Source organism: Chaetura pelagica, unplaced genomic scaffold, assembly GCF_000747805.2.
Source record: "Chaetura pelagica isolate M959 unplaced genomic scaffold, ChaPel_1.0 scaffold275, whole genome shotgun sequence".
Classification (NCBI taxonomy): domain Eukaryota; kingdom Metazoa; phylum Chordata; class Aves; order Apodiformes; family Apodidae; genus Chaetura; species Chaetura pelagica.
In genome coordinates this window covers 7,845,423-7,857,046 of record NW_009953486.1, presented here as the reverse complement: position 1 = coordinate 7,857,046, position 11,624 = coordinate 7,845,423, and positions in this window count along the sequence as shown.

Below are 11,624 nucleotides of genomic sequence, written 5' to 3'. Positions count from 1 at the left end.
CTCTTTCCATGGAAAGCATGGAGATAATTCATGCGATAGCTTCAATTAACTTTCATGCAATAATTTGCAGATAAATTCTATCAAAAGAAAGCCAATATTCAAGCACCACTACTAATATGAATTTGATTTTTGCACATTTAAACAGTGATAAAGCCATACTAATTTTTTAAAATTATGTCATGATGAGAATACGTCACTCATGTAAGTAATTATGTAAGTCATTTAAAGCTGATTAAATAATAATGATTCCTTGCTCATTGCATTCAAAGTGCTTATAACCAAATTTAATTTTAAGCAGGATCAAGAAAATAATCACTTGAGTCAAACATTAGTTACTAATTTTAATCCTAATTCATTAAAAACAGACCTTTTTCTTTTTTTTTTTCCACAGACTCTGCAGGGCATTAATTGACATTTTACAAAATGAGTCATTATTTTGGAATGGTGAAGTATTTTTCAGGTGGTGAATCATGACTACCAGAAGGGATTGTTAAAGAGCTCTGAGGGAGCTTTGACTTCTTAGAAAAAGCAGCCCTGTTCAGAGGCAGTCTGCTAATCACACCAGCCTTAATTACTGGCAATAGGCGAGTCAGCTGAAGAAGTATTCTAAAGCAAACAGCTTTATTGAGACAAACTGCAACAGGCTAGGGAACAGTTTAGGTCAGTTTAGAAACATAAGAATTGGGAGGTTTCTTGCTTTCTTTCCTGTCAAGTTGGGAATGGATAGAGAATCTTAGCAATTTGGTGCCGGAATGTACAGCCTTACTATAAGGAGTTTAACCCAGTGGCTAAGTCATTCTATTTGATAGATAAAGAAAAATTACATTACTGTATCAGTATTTTTTCTGATAGTAGATCTTGAGCCCCAATGGGATTATTATAACCATCACATACCATGGGTTTTCCCCCTTGTTCCTGTAGTTAATTCAACAGCTTGATTTTTCTCACTCAGATTGTGTGTTTTTTAAGTCCCAGGTGATCAGATGTGCACTTAAGTGACTGGAATTTAGTGAACCTACCCCCAGGCTGCTGGAATTCAGGTAGTACTTGGCTGAGCACAGGGCCAAGATTATAGAAGTATTTTGGCAGTGTAAAGGTACCAGGATACTTGTGATTCTAGCAGTGATGTTATTGGTGAAGGTCTGAAGCAATGAATCTGCCAAGTTTGCCCAAACAGCTCAGAGTTATGGCTCAGTGGTATATATTAACCCCCTTCCTGATCAATTCACACTAATGTGTGTGAATTCACACCCAAGCATTCCTAGAAGGAAACACTAGAGCTGCTTTGCTGGCAGAATTTTCAGATGCATATTTTTCAAATATGCTCATAATCAGAAATGTGATGGCAAAAAGAACTGCTCCCTTGGCTATTGCTGTCTCTACATGTGATTACTGACAGTAGCGTAATTCAAGAGTAATTCTATTGTTCCCAGTAAAATTACAGTGATGCAGAAGTGACATAACTTAAAGACAAATACGGCCTGAATCTTTTTTGAGGGATGCTGACTCAGTTATTGACATGAAAAAAAGCTATAATTACTGTCAGTAGCACTGCAGAACTAATTAAGGAGCAGGAGCTCTTAATGTATTGTCAGTCAAATTATCAGTTCAGATTTTAGGATTTTTATTGTGGAACAGAATTAGCTTTCATGGAAAAAGCAAAATGGGTAAAGGCATTTTTTAGGAAATGGATCAAATGGACAGTTTTACAGAAACTGCATTTGGTGCAGAGGTTAGAAGATGAAGAGGGACTTAAAGTTTTGCATATAGTCATTGCCAGAGCTAAAGTTAGGCCTGAGCTTACAAGAGACAGTTGAGTTTAGTCCTAAGTTTAGGTTGCTAATTGTTACAAGTCACAAAAACATAAGTAGTTTGGTGACTCACATCCTTTTAGCAATTCCTATTATACATGGTACCAACATTAGCATTATTTTAAACCAAAAGAGACAGTCAGTAATCCATGCCAATTGGAACATCTTTCAGGAAGCAGTTTCACACGTGCAGTTTTCCGGAAGTGTGGGCTAGATGAGTGGACAATGAAGTGGATTGAGAGCTGGCTGACAGAGCTCAGAGGGTTGTGATAAATGGAGCAGGGTTGTGTTGGGGGCCTGTAACCAGTGGTATCCCCCAGGGATCAATACTCAGTCTGGTCTTGTTCATCAGTGACCTGAATGAGGGGACAAAGTGTAGTATGCTCAGCAAGTTTGCTGGTGATACCAAACTGGGAGGGGTGGTGACACTCCAGAGGGCTGTGCTACCATCCAGCATGACCTGGACAGGCTGGGGAGTTGGGCATGAGAAAAGGTTGAGAGAGCTGGGACTCTTCAGCCTGGAGAAGAGAAAGCTGAGGGGAGACCTTATTAATGCCTACAAGTATCTAAACAGTAGGTGCAAGGAGGATGGAGCCAGACTCTTTTCAGTAGTTTCTTGTGGTGGGACAAGGGGCAGTGGGCACAAGCAGGAACATGGGAAGTTCCTTTTAAATCTGAGGAAAAACTTTACAGTGAGGGTGACAGAGCCCTGGGACAGGCTGCCCAGGGAGGCTGTGGAGTCCCCTTCTCTGAAGATATTCCAGACCTGCTTGGATGCAGTCCTGTGGAATGTGCATCCTGCTTTAGCAGGGGAGTTGGACTAGATGATCTCTAGAGGTCCCTTCCAACTCTGACTATTCTGTGAGTATAATCTGAAAAAAAAAAAAAAATATATTCCACTCCTCACTGGGTGCCATGTGCTGGAAATATCACTAGATAGAAAATTTAGGCATCTGAAATGGATTTACAAATTTATGTTATAGAAATTGGCATTTAAACATATGTCCTTTTGTGCCTAATAAATTGTTTGGACTTGCCCCAGGAGAGTTCGATGCATCCTGTATGTTGCATATGGTTTGTTTATGGGACCTGTTCTTTCTGCTTGGCTTCTCTGCAGTCTGTTCTGTTTTCTCACCAGTTTACTTTTGTATTCCTTTCAATGGCCTAAGATAACTCACTATACTGTTTACTCACCAAAACAGCATACCTGGTAAAAATCTATAGCTTATTCTCACAAATGTAATAAAATAGGAAATTTATTAAAATAGGACATTTAAGGAACTGAAATGTGATCTGCAGTGATATTCAAAGGTAGATTAAACAGGCTGCACCTATGAGCAAAGCATTCCATTTACATGTACCTTTACTCATTGCTCCTACTGATGTAACTGGCTCTTTGAAAAGCAAGCCTATTATATTGGTGGTCATAGATGCTATTAGACTTTATCCTAATGTCATAGCATTTGGAGTATTGTTAGTAGCTGGGATCACATCTGCATTGGTATTACTAATTTGAAAAAGCAAAGAAACTAGACAACCATGCTGAGTAAGATGCACTGTTTGCCTTTAAACCATTGTTTTCCTTCGCTATTGTGTTCTCAGGTTGCTTTACTCCTTTTTCAATCTCAGCACTGTTTCAACTAGGTTTTTTCACTTGAGGGCGCTAAAGGCCTGGCTCCGCGAATGCACTGTGCTGCTCAAAGGTGTCACAAGACAACAGCGGGGGTCGTGGGGGAAAGAGGGGTCACTACAGTGTAAATAGTTATTTTTAGCTACATATACTAATATGATGAAATCTTAGGTGCTAGACGTGGAAAAAGACTATTGTCACACAGGTCATAACAGATGGCTATGTGCTGCTGTCTGCCTTGGCTCAGAAGATGAACAGAAACTTGTCCAGGAGAAGTGTGTCCTGTCTGCTTTTCTGGGATCAGTACCACTTTCACACAGGTGAATGGACAGAAATGTGCCAGAATTAGCCCATTAAGCTAAACAGGGACCTGAAGATTTTGTGTGTATTTGCCTTGATCAGATGTGATCGTAGTCCCCAAGAATCCATAGCTGTCTGAATTCATTGCCACCATTTAGCTCATTTTACTTCCAGAAGTTAATATTTAATTCAGCAGCAGATCTGGTTCTCTCACAGACTTAAAGGGTTCACTTAATTCAGATTATATTTCACTTCCCTCTGGCTTTTCCTTTTCAAATAGCTTTTAATTACATTATTCTACATAGCAGTCTTATTATTATTATTATTATTTAAAGATCTGTAAACAGATCATCTACTTTGTCCCTTCTCGCAATTAAATTGTTATTCAAGCTGTAAAGTACTAGCTAAAGTCCAGAGGTAACAAAAGCAATATTCCATTGATGTCATAAGCAAAGCCACTTTCCATAGCTAAATCACACATGACTAATGTATCAGTCATGCTGATGCGTTGGTTGCAGTTTCAATGTTTCTAATGGCATTCTGTAACTATTTATATGACTACTGCTTCACAGTAATACACAGTTCATGTTTAACATTTACAGTCTGTTTGAGCTAAAAGACTACTTCCCACCATGGGTTCAGATATTTTAAACCTCTCTGTCCTTCTGGAATTTTTCAGCTGCAGCTTGGTTTTCTTTGCAATTCTCTATAAATGAGAACACAAGACAGGATGTGTTAATTGTTATACGTGCCAAATCAAAGGCTGAATGAAGGGCTGCTGTAAACCATGGGTCCTTTCAATGTTGATTTCATTGCTAACGTTTTTGTCCCTGCTCACTGTAGGGGGGTTGGACTAGATGACCTTTAAAGGTCCCTTCCAGTGCAAACCATTCTATGATTCTTTGATTTTGCTGCTACTGATCATATCACTTCAGCCTCGCTTCCTGAGCTCAAGGCAGGCACGTATCCCAGATGAGCCTCCCTCAGCTAATCTATGCTATTAAAAACTACATGGCCTAGTCCCCATGCAGTCAAGCATGAACACCAAGGTGAGCATATGAGTAAGTCTCCCTCCTTCTTTGAGGGGCTTACTGCATCATCCATCCTACTGATTGTCTACAGAAAAGCAATTTGTCTTACAGAGGCTGGTTTCCCACCCACTAGCTATGAAACAATGAACTCCGTGTGGTCACCTGAATCCCCAGGTTTCCTTGAAGTGAATGTAGAAAGCTGGCAGGATATTATTGAGCACAAAACCTGTCAAAAGTGAGAAGCAAGAAGGCCCTTTCTAAATGTGCTTATATGCACTTTGATAGGCAGGAGGGTTGTCTTCATTTTTTTACTAAGCAAAACATTTCTAGAACGTCTGTGGTTATGAGTGATGAAGAAAGAAAACTGTGAGGGAAAACTGCAAGAATGGGAATGAGCTAAATCATCTGAATATCCTGAACTGTCTTGGGTCTCCTGGGAAGAGAAAAGTAAGATACTCAATGAACATGTTAATATCCTGAACTGTCTTGGGTCTCCTGGGAAAAGTAAGATACTCAATGAACATGTCCCCTTGTACTGCACACAGGGAAATTAGGACAGCACTGTCAACAGTGGCTGTGGCTGTGATGCTGATCCCAGTGGGGAGCATAAGCAGAAGCACAATCTTGTCCCTATTACATGATATGGAAACCACACTGCATTAATGAGGCTGGAGAGCCAGCTACACTCCCTTTAACCTGCAATAAACTGGACCCTGTTTACAGTGGGGTTCATCTGACCGATGTTCCTTTCAACTCCAGTATTGATTAGTGACTTGTATCTACCCAGTAATTTTAAGCCAGCTGAGCTTCATTGACACTCATGTCAGCACATATGAAAACTAGTAAGATTTTCAGAAGAGGGTATGCTTATTTGCATACACAGCTATGGAGGCAGCACATGTAAATTGTCGACATTTACTATCACTGGCTGCTGTGATACATTTGCTAACTAAATGGCATGGGAGTGTCCAGCCTGAACCTAATGCCTTTTAAGCATCTTGCTTGGAGGGGGATAGAAGAAAGCTAGGAAAAATAAACATTTTGCAGCTATGTACCCAAAATATATTGTGCTCCATGCCAGGCACTATAGAAATATACAACAAAAAACAGATTCTGCCTCCAATTGCAGGTGTGTATAATAAAAATTGTGATCCCTTATCAGTGTAATACAGCTACTTTCTTACAGTAAATTGCATAAACTTCCTTGTGATAAAACATATGATAAAATAGTATATGTCTTTCTGTTTCTAAAAGTTTTAATTGTTCCCAGATAAAGAGACACTTGGTCTCATAATAACAGACAGATGTCTTGTCCCTGCCTCTTTCAGACCACTATGTATCTATGATGTTTTATGTGTTATCTTTACAGAAAATTTCAAATGCTTGCAATGGCTTCACATGCTTGTATTAAAATGCAGCACTGGGAATTTAGAAATCCATTTATTACAGGCATATGGTCAAATAATAATTTACTATAAATAATAAAAAAGAAAAAAAGAGTAAGAGATTAAAAAATATAAAAATAGAAGCATTACTTCTTTTCTGCACCAGCTGATTCAAACCAAGCCAAAACACAACCAAGACACTTGGAGACAAACAGCTTTATTGCATGATGCCTTTCAGTATAGTTGACCAGATGGGGAAACCTTTAAGTAACCTGATTTTCAGGTACTCAGAAAGCATGGGTGCATTGCCATTGCTCTGTGAAGAAGCCACAAGCCAGGTCACAGAGTTAATCAGCCAGAGAGAGAGAGCTGTGAGGTCTGAGCAGAAAGAGAGCCACACTTACAAGAAAATAATGTGCCCACTGGTTTCATAAGCAGTGAAATCCCCTGTAGTTTTTTTGCACGCATTCAGAAGTGAAGAAAGCAGAAGTCTGGGGCTCTCACTAGCATTCCCACAGATCTGCTTTGCCTCCTACGCCAATTGCAAGACCTAACATTTTGCTAGCAATCCAACTAGCCAAAGAGAACTACAATGAACAATTCAGCTAGTCTTGGGTTAATAAGCACCCACTGCCATGTAGTGTTAGTTTGCCTCAGCCCTAGGCTCTGCTGGAATACAGCACGTACTGTAGTGCTCTTGAACCATGGAGAGAGCTCAGGGTGAGGCAGAATGGGAGAACAGTTTATGCCAAAGAATGTGTTGGACAGAGTTTGTTTAGATCTGTCTCATATTTTGTCTGAAAACTCAAAATTTGTTGATAACATGGTTTGGATGACTTTGATTATAGTTTATCCTTGTATGCCAATGCCCAGCCTATAAGATTATCTGTTTCAGCCCTTAGTGGCTTGGGTGTGTTTTTCATATGCCACAACCTCACACTGATATGTCAGTCTACAAAGTCTTTTACTCCAGATTAAGGAAAGAAAGAGAGCACAAATATAGGTCTCTCATGTGACCTCTCCTCTAACACCTGTGATTTCTGTGTAGAACAGCCTACATCTTCTGTCAGTAGATGGCAACTTGGTTCATTTAAAGGTACAGAAAGCAGAAAACAAGATCAGAATCTTCTTCCTATTCTAACACTGTAACACACAAAAGTTTAGCACAATATACAAAGACAAATATTAAATATGTCCCAGGCTTTTGCTTTCTGTGCCAATGTGAGATTGAGACAATGTGTCCTGGTAAGATTAGCTGGACAAGGTGCTTTTCTATGGTGAGAACCTGGCAGCCTTGCTCACTGGTATTCGTGAAGCATTTGTGAAGCAGGAATACAGCTTCCCAGAGTATCAGATTGCCTTAAAAGGCATGAGATTTTACAGAATTTAGAACTGGTATGTTCTCTATTAGCCTTCTGATTGTAACGATTCATGTTTTGAAGATGTTCTATCCAATCTCAAGAACTGTGCATCCACTTGAAAATGAAATAAATGCTCTCACAAATCATGGCTACTTTCCTAAAGCAGTAGTGGCATATCCTCAATGACAGGCTATGTGATGCTGAGCCTTGAAATTGCTTGTTTCTAACCAGAATGTCACTCAAAATAGCTCTGACAAGGGAGACTGAATTAGAATTATTTCATCCAGAGATCTCGTAAGAAGTGATCACATACTCATTTTCATCCACTCTTCTAACATATCTGTACTTTGATGAGAAAACAGGAAACACTTTTTGTTGGTTTTTTTGTCGTTGTGTTTTGTTGGGTTTTTTAAGATGACCAGGACAGATAGAACAATGTTATGATTCCTATGGTTAACCTCTATGAAACTTCAGAACAAGCAGGACAGGGAAGCAACACATCAATCTTCTTCTCAAATGACCAGTTATGGTCCCCCAAAAAAGGGAAGAAATAATACTCAGCCTTCAAGCTTAGTAGCTACCAACCAGGTAATCACACTGCTAGAAACAGCACTGAGAATATGGCAGATACACACATATTTGCACATTAACGTAACATGTCTGGTTTACAGTCTTCTAAAGTAAAAGCAAAAATGTCAACACAGGGCCACGAAGTTGGCCTGTCAAAGACAGAATTGCTGTCAACATGACAATGGTGGAAGAGACTAAGGGCTCTGCCCTTTACACATTTAGGATTGCTTTTGGTTGCTGGTTTGACATGATTTGATGGAGTCCCATTGCCCTTCTGGTAAGTCTCTACCTGCTTGATACATCATTAAAATTAAATTAAATATATTAGGTTCCACCAGTGCCTCATGAGAGCCTCTTTAATCTGACCACCAGATACACCTGGGCTTTCCAGCACAAGGCATAATGTCTCAATATCTTCCAACCCACGTAATGTCTTAAACTCCCAAAACACACAGTTCTAATGTCAAATTAGGCACACTTAGCAAACAGTGAATCTCATCACTGAACTGAGATTTCACAGCTAACTGCAGGGAAAGAACAATGGGATTGGTATCATTCTCAGAACTATTTTCTAAGTTGTAAAATTATCTTCCTCAAAATATTTTAAGATCATATTAGCTGATTTTTTGAGGGGAGAATGTGAGTTATTTGGCTAATTCAAAATCAACACAGGTGAGCTTAACGTTAGTACTGAATATAGCAGTGTGCTGCATACAGTTTAATTGCATGATGTGCACTCATGCTTGGAAGTATACAAGGAAAGAAAGCCTTTCAACTAGAACAGAAGGCAGACAGAGAAAGAATACATGCATCTGCATGTATGTGTTTGCAAGTAAATTCAGCACCAATTACAAGAATTACTATTAAAGTGATGTAAAAAGCTAGTTGTAGCAAATACATCTGCAATACAAGACATAAATCAAGAGCATACAATGCCGAACAGGTGGACACAGTTCACAGTTTGTATAAGCTACTTCCTTGGCAAGAAGCTTCTCTGGATTTCTGCCCAGCAGCCAGGTGCTCCTTACTGATTGACAGGGTTAACCTCACAGTACCTCCCCCACTCGTGTATTGCTACATATTTTGCTTTAGGAAGGAAACCTCACTCTAAAAAAAGATGCAGAATGGACAGGAAAATTCTTGGGAAAACAGCACTGATCTGTACAGTAGCTCAGTTCCCAGTCCAGCATTAGCAGAAATTCCTTGTAGATCTTATTTTCCCTTCTGTTGCCCATTTTTAATCATTTCCATAGGGACTGATTCTATTTATTCTGCTTGGCTTCTAGCTTTTTTCTCTGTTGTCCAGTAATGGACTTACTAGAGGATTTCCCAGGGGACTACACATTTGATTCACTCTTACATCTCTCTAAATTTTTTCCAGTTCAACACTACATGCCCTAAAATCAATAAATCCAGATGGTAAAGAATTCTGTCATTGCTAACAGCATAATTGAGGTAACTGAAGGATTACTAAACCAAATTATTAAGTGGGTATTTATAGGCATATTTGGGTGGTATTAGCTAGACTTTTCATCCTGAGGTTTATATGCCATTCTCTCCCTCTCATTCCCACTATTTTCTTCAAATCCAAATCTCAGACCATCTGTATCTTTCTGACCAACTTACTGCCATTAACCTCACACTGATCTTGCATTCAGACCCAAGGAAGCTTTGTAATTTGAGAAAAGGACACTGACAATACATCTAAACACCACTGGGCAATGTCATGGTAAGAACAAAACAAAACAAAACAAAACAAAAAAACAAAAAACAAAACAAAAAACAAAAAAGATTTGAGAGTAGAGGCAATATAGCTGTATTTATACAGTGCTGTGCCAGAGACATTAGACCAGCTGTTTCTGTAATTAGTCCACATACAGCAGCACTCCACTAATGCAATGATGCTCTTCTACCTCTAGTCAGGCCCCCGAAGCTTATATCAGTATTTCTGCACAGTGCTCATTATTTGCCTTTTCCTTTAATATGTTACCTTGCAGTAATTTACAAAGGATAATAGCCAAATATAGAATAGGTGAGATTTATAAAATTCTAAGTCAATAAAAATTAAATTGTTCTTTCCTTATAAAGGCAACAGGACTGATCAGATTTTCAGCTCTTTCTCTCACCAGAGAACTTGGATTTTCTTATAAAAAAAAATTGAAAAACAAACATTTTGGCTTGACACAAAATCTGCAGTTTTAATATTTTTCATATTTCAGAGGATCAGCAACATGTCCAAAGAAAGCAGACACTTGTCCCACATAATAATTTGTTAAAATCCCACATTTCAATCAAAAACAGATTATAGATGTATTTTTTTAGTAGTCCTGGCAGAAGGAGCTCCTTACTGACATCAGTGGTGGTCTGGTACCTATTAGTAGAATGGAGGACTCGCATGACTTAGCTCTATAAACCACAACTTCAGATGTGCTATACAGAAGCAGATAAAAACACTTCAGCCCTGAACTTCAGTCTGTTCATTGTCATAATAACAAACAAAATGTAACAATAATAGCATCTATTAGAAACACAACAGCATTAAGACAACCAGAAATGGAATAGAATCTGAAGACTAGATTTTACATCTAAGGGTTCACGTACCCAAATATGATTACCTTTATGGCCTGTTTTACTGAGATATTTTACTGAACACTCACTGCTCCCACTGAGATTGGTGTGTGCATCTGGTGGGTTGCAACCCTAAAACTGGTAATTTTTAGAGGCTTAACATATTCAGGCTTTAATATTTGACACAATTTTCCTTTTATAGTCTTTAGAACCATGTTTAGGCCAGAAAAGTCTACAATTACCTAAAGATATAGAAACATTAGAAACAACTTGTCTTTCAACAAAGAAGTGTATTTATTTTTAAGAGATAGCAGGCAGAGTGAGAGAGCAGATGGGAAAAATATTTTTGCCAATCACTGCTTTTGACTGCAGAGTGAGAAGTCTAATTGAGTGGAAAGATGCAAATTAAATTGAGTAGGTCCCACACCCTGAAGAGCCTGAGAGGTGGAAGCCCAAGGCTGGATAATCATTCACTTTCAGTTTTTCCTGTCTGAAAGGTGATAATGAGACTTTTATTTGCCACACAAGCAAGTGCTAGTTAGACTTGCATGTATCTGAAATGCCACATGACTGACTTGTTACACATTGTATTTTGTGCACAGAAAATCCTGTTTTTCAGACTTACAGGGTTTTAGCAATTCCTGTCTCCTGATACACATGCCTGTGCATCAGCCCTGATTTTGCTTACTAATTGGGATTACTTCAGTCACAAGGAGAGCTATTAGTAGCACCAGAATGAAATTCATAAATTACCTTATTTCTGACCTCTAATCTGATCTTTATCTTTCATAATTTCTTGTAAGAAACTCAGAGAATCATAAAGAAATGTCCTTGGCTTTTACCATACGGTACAGATTTTATTCATGCATGTGCAGAACTCTTCATGTTTTTCACAAAGCCAGTTCAAGACAGTTCCTTGGCTTCTTGATTCAGATTTAAGAAGACTTGTTTCCTTTCCTCTCAGCAGG